General features: G+C 41.9%; 1 protein-coding gene across 7 annotated transcripts in view; it reads left to right on the top strand.

The window, feature by feature from the left end:
* Positions 1-203: 203 nt before the first annotated feature.
* Positions 204-6000, top strand: part of LOC120533211 (zinc finger protein 124-like) — a 31147-nt gene continuing 25350 nt past the window's right edge. For 6 of the 7 annotated variants that reach the window (XM_039759982.1, XM_039759983.1, XM_039759985.1 and 3 more), the window contains exon 1: positions 4571-4665. The gene's annotated coding sequence lies outside the window, so the exon portion shown is untranslated. Of the gene's footprint in view, positions 366-4570; positions 4666-6000 lie in introns of those variants that run through there. The other variant, XM_039759986.1, reaches the window with a different exon arrangement.

Below are 6000 nucleotides of genomic sequence, written 5' to 3'. Positions count from 1 at the left end.
TATTTCTACTGTAAAATGCTCAAAACACTAGAAGTACAAAGTCAGAAGTGTAGAAAGTATAATAACAATACAAATAATAATAATAATGCTAGTTTGTGTGGTATATCTTGAAGCACAGTGAAATACAGAATCCAGAGTCACAGTCGGGACAGTACTAGCGTGATTTCGTGTCGATTTTCTTCTGTACATGTGTGATTGACGCGAGGGTCACTTTTGGTTTCACTGTCCATTTCAGGTCCGCTGCCTAAGAACAGATTCACTTCGTCATCACTGTCAAGAGAGGGCAACATCTGGGCTGCTGAAAAGCGTTTCTTACGAGACACCATTACAAGGCTAGGAGGAGACGTGCCTGCACCATTGCTCAGGTAACACTCGGCCTGTCACTTATGCAAGACATCTCTATATCGTTTCCCAAGCAATGTTTGGCACTTTTATAGCCAGCGTAATCCTCGGGTCTAATGCTTATGCGAGACGTGTCTATGCAGTTACCGAGTGGCGCCCGGGACTGATGCTTTTAGCATTGTTTTTATGGCCCAACTGATGCTCGGGTCTAACGCTAAGGAAGTTAACTGTTTGTAGAGAGTGATTAAGCTGGACTTCTCTTGATTGGGACACCTCTAGCTCTGGAGGGGTGGAATCCACAAGCTCTTCAAAAGCAGTAGGCACAACATCATAAAGCATGTGAACCTAATAACATCTTTATCACGCTGGCAGACCATTTAGTTCTATCTGGCTTTTGTGTTCACAGTCAGACCATCCCAAGAATTTGGCACAATATTTTCTTAAATGAATAAACAAATGCTTTACTTAAGAACACAATTTCTTGTGGCAAAATTAAGACATAGCATGATTGTGAAAAAAATAACTGACCTGAAAAATACCAAATGTAGAAGGTAAGTGAAATCATTGGTTTATAGCAGCGGTTTGAGTAACGGTGGTCTGTATCTTTGGTATATTCAGGCCCTTAATTCTCTTTGCTCTCTCGTCCCAGTATGGTTTCTTTTTACGGATGGAAATGTTGCTATGTGCCTTACTAAACAACATGTGAATATCAAGTGATGGTGTTATGCTTACTAAAGATTACTATTCACAACTTTATTACACTTAACGAAAGTATTGTCAGTCAATTACATTTGGTTGATGCTAATAGATTTCAGAGCCAAGGTTTATAAAGAAGTACTTTATACTAACTTATAAAATGTCCAGTTCAGACTGGGTTTTGGAAAACACTCAATATTTCCCATGCAGGTGTGGAAGTAACCCCTGAGGAAGACAGGAATAGTTCAGTCAATCAGTCTTCATTCAGTCACAGATGAGTACGTGAATTCCACATTGCAAGGTGAATCCAGCAGGGGGACGCTAGCTCCCTGGTTGGAATGAGTTCTTTCGTAATTGCGGCATGTTACATAGCCCAAAACTATATAGATATGATATTAAAAGGCAATACCCCTCCCTTAATGATAAGAAATCACATAGGAGAAATAACTTAGCTTTCTTTAATGACGGTTTACGCAGCATAACAGATGAAGGAAGCCATGATGACACCTCGTGTAGAGTCTGCCATTTTCATCGCTGCGTTGGAAGTATTTTCCGGATTGGATGACGTTATCTCCCATCTGGCCGTCGGCTTCAAAGGTGGGCCGGGCAATGTTCCAAGGCTTTATACTCTTTTTTTCATGTGCAGGCTCCCACTTAGGTAAATCATGCCATTCCAAACAAGGCAAAGAGAAGATATAGCTTCATGCTGACTCTGACACACAGAAACAGTACAATGCTCATTTCACAGTTGTCTTCTAATGCTTGCCTAGCAGTTCTAAATGATGAGCCCCTGTGTGCTAAATCTGGCTCTGTGCATGTGAGTAGATTTATAAAATATTTTTTGTACAGAGCACAGTGACATATTAAACTTATATACTTATTACACAAGGCAGAAAAGCAAAGTTCCTCTGTTTCACTCCATCCATACATCATCCAACCCGCTATGTCCTAACTATAGGGTCACGGGGGTCTGCTGGAGCCAATCCCAGCCAACACAGGGCGCATGGCACACACACACACACACACACTAGGGACAATTTAGAATCGCCAATCCACCTAACCTGCATGTCTTTGGACTGTGTGAGGAAACCGGAGCACTCGGAGGAAACCCACGCAGACACGGGGAGAACATGCAAACTCCACGCAGGGAGGACCTGGGAAGCGAACCCAGGTCTCCTAACCCACTGCACTATCGTGCCTCCACTAGGAGGAGATTTTATATATACATTTGTGTGAAAAACTATTTGCCCCCTTCCTGATTTCTTATTCTTTTGCATGTTTGTCACACAAAATGTTTCTGTTCATCAAACACATTTAACCATTAGTCAAATATAACACAAGTAAACACAAAATGCAGTTTTTAAATGATGGTTTTTATTATTTATGGAGAAAAAAAATCCAAACCTACATGCCCTGTGTGAAAAAGTAATTGACCCCTGAACCTAATAACTGGTTGGGCCACCCTTAGCAGCAATAACTGCAATCAAGCGTTTGCGATAACTTGCAATGAGTCTTTACAGCTCTGGAGGAATTTCGGCCCACTCATCTTTGCAGAATTGTTGTAATTCAGCTTTATTTGAGGGTTTTCTAGCATGAAGTGCCTTTTTAAGGTCATGCCATAGCATCTCCATTGGATTCAGGTCAGGACTTTGACTAGGCCACTCCAAAGTCTTCATTTTGTTTTTCTTCAGCCATTCAGAGGTGGATTTGCTGGTGTGTTTTGGGTCATTGTCCTGTTGCAGCACCCAAGATCGCTTCAGCTTGAGTTGACGAACAGATGGCCGGACATTCTCCTTCAGGATTTTTTGGTAGACAGTAGATTTCATGGTTCCATCTATCACAGCAAGCCTTCCAGGTCCTGAAGCAGCAAAACAACCCCAGACCATCACACTACCAGCACCATATTTTACTGTTGGTATGATGTTCTTTTCTGAAATGCTGTGTTCCTTTTACGCCAGATGTAACGGACATTTGCCTTCCAAAAAGTTCAACTTTTGTCTCATCAGTCCACAAGGTATTTTCCCAAAAGTCTTGGCAATCATTGATGTTTCTTAGCAAAATTGAGACGAGCCCTAATGTTCTTTTTGCTTAACAGTGGTTTGTGTCTTGGAAATCTGCCATGCAGGCCGTTTTTGCCCAGTCTTTTTCTTATGGTGGAGTCGTGAACACTGACCTTAATTGAGGCAAGTGAGGCCTGCAGTTCTTTAGACGTTGTCCTGGGGTCTTTTGTGACCTCTCGGATGAGTCATCTCTGCGCCTTGGGGTAATTTTGGTCGGCGGCCACTCCTGGGAAGGTTCACCACTGTTTCATGTTTTTGCCATTTGTGGATAATGGCTCTCACTGTGGTTCGCTGGAATCCCAAAGCTTTAGAAATGGCTTTATAACCTTTACCAGACTGATAGATCTCAATTACTTCTGTTCTCATTTGTTCCTGAATTTCTTTGGATCTTGGTATGGTGTCTAGCTTTTGAGGTGCTTTTGGTCTACTTCTCTGTGTCAGGCAGCTCCTATTTAAGTGATTTCTTGATTGAAACAGGTGTGGCAGTAATCAGGCCTGGGGTGGCTACGGAAATTGAACTCAGGTGTGATAAACCACAGTTAGGTTATTTTTGAACAAGGGGCAATTACTTTTTCACACAGGGCCATGTAGGTTTGGATTTTCTCTCCCTAAATAATAAAAACCATCATTTAAAAACTGCATTTTATGTTTACTTGTGTTATATTTGACTAATGGTTAAATGTGTTTGATGATCAGAAACATTTTGTGTGACAAACATGCAAAAGAATAAGAAATCAGGAAGGGGGCGAATAGTTTTTCACACCACTGTATGTGTGTGTATATATATATATATATATATATATATATATATATATATATATATATATATATATAATAAATTAATTTTTATTATTTACGAAGTTACAGGCTGCATGTGAACGCGAGTATGTGGTAGTCGGTGTAAATCTTTTAAGCGGAAGTCAGTCTTAAGTCATGTATTGGTAGATCTCACTGTCGTCCTTCCCATTCATTAGGAGAGTAGATTTACTATATTCTTTGTACACGGGGCAACAGTGAGTGGGTTACATGTCAATTTTAAATTATTTTTAAAACTCCAGTTACATGTGGTTCCATAGCAATGTGACGTCGGAACTAGTGGAATCGAATTGTTGTATTTTGCATGATACTGGCAAACGCGGAGTGCTGCCTCCTATTGCATCTTAGCGATCCTGGGTGAATATTTGAATTTTAGCTGTTGGTTTTTAAATTCAGATTAACATCTGCATGGCAGTTATCCATTGCTTGCCGGAATAAGATACAATTTGGATGCAAATGCAGTCTTCGGAATCCCTGTGGAATATTTGACTAACATGATCCATGGCTGGCCCTGTTGCTTCGCTGACTAGACTGTTTTCCCGTAGCTGTTGACACCCGTGTGTCTATTTTTGACCGGAATGCCTTCTTGAAGTAATACGAGCAATCATGTAAGGTACATCCACAGTACAGAGGGTCGTAAAATGTACGCCTGCGTGAAAATGATGCACACGCGCAGTGCAACTCGTGCAGGGAGGCGGAGAAACCGAGTAGGTTGCGGCAGATGACGGTGCTTTAGTAAGTCCGTGAAAAGGTACGTACTTAAAACTATATATGAAAGCGAGAGAAGAATGTGAACACAAAAAAGCAAGACACCGCAGAAGTAGCGTTTGAGTGCACTGTAGATAAAAACTAAAAAACGTATATCAGAGAAATGCACGAGGAGGCACCTCCGAGTCTCGAGCTTATCGTGCGGCGCTCCTTTCTGTCTTCAGCCTGCTGTTCAGGGCCAGTTTGGCTTTTCAGTTTAGTTCTCGAATCTGTGCCCGCGTACCGTAACTATTTTATAGATGTATTTATTACTATTTTACAGATTCGTGAGTCTCCTCCTCCGTCAGAGAGTCATCTGGCCATTAGTAAACAATACACATGGCATTAAATGGAGGAGGAGATTGTGCCGCACTCCGTTTAGCTGGAAGTTTTACGAGAGCTTGAAAATGATCTGACCGTACAATGTAATTTAACTCAATTCATTAAATGACTTTCAAATGTTCTGTCATTCGTGTTAGTAGGCTAAGTACAAGATGCAGCAGGGTCGTTTCTGACCTATATGGTGCCACAGGCAAGGAAATCTGCCTCCCCTTTCCACTCACCTTATACAGTCACACACACACACTATGCTACTAACACTGGTTTTTCACTTATTTAATAAAAAAAAAAAAATGGAAATAGAATAGTAAAATAATAGACCAATAGAAGTATTTTGCATGTAAACGGTGAATGTACCAAAACATACAAAACGATAACTTATTTAACAGACTCTACAAACTTTATATAGAAAAGGAAGTACAATAAATAAAGTTAGAAACACTTCGCTGGTAAATGGAGGGAAGTTAACATTGCAATAGTCTTTTTAAAACCGGACACACCTAAACTTTATTGCATCAAAATTTATTTAAAACCCCATCATAAGATGTGCTCCTAGACACGTCTCTGTTAGCGCTCATCATTACAAGGCCATTGAGACGGTCTTGTGTGTCCCACCTGGAGTGCACGTATTGTTTAAAAATCCCTGGTGGCCACAGTTGCCGGTGCTCCTGTCGCCAAGACCCCCTCTCCCCAGGCTCCCCCGAGAAGCAAGCCAAACGGGCGGCGGTGGCAGGAGGAAACTACCTGAACTCAAGTCGCAGACTGTGGCCATGTCGACCGTCACTTACCCTGCGACACTGACTGCGGCCAAGCTGTGCGTCCGTCCGGCAGGCTGTTCGTCACGTGGGAATTCCAGGGGGTGTGTCCTGGCAGCGGCTAACTGCCGAAGTTGAAGCGGCTCTGCCTGCCTCACAGTCACGCGAACAGGCCGGTCGCACTTCGCACGAGATGCCTGCACTAGTATATAAAATAGTACAAAGATTGTGCTGTGCACAGTATA

Source organism: Polypterus senegalus, chromosome 8 (genome assembly GCF_016835505.1).
Source record: "Polypterus senegalus isolate Bchr_013 chromosome 8, ASM1683550v1, whole genome shotgun sequence".
Taxonomy (NCBI): domain Eukaryota; kingdom Metazoa; phylum Chordata; class Cladistia; order Polypteriformes; family Polypteridae; genus Polypterus; species Polypterus senegalus.
Note: the sequence above shows the minus strand (reverse complement) of the source record. Positions and strands in the feature narration are given on the sequence as shown.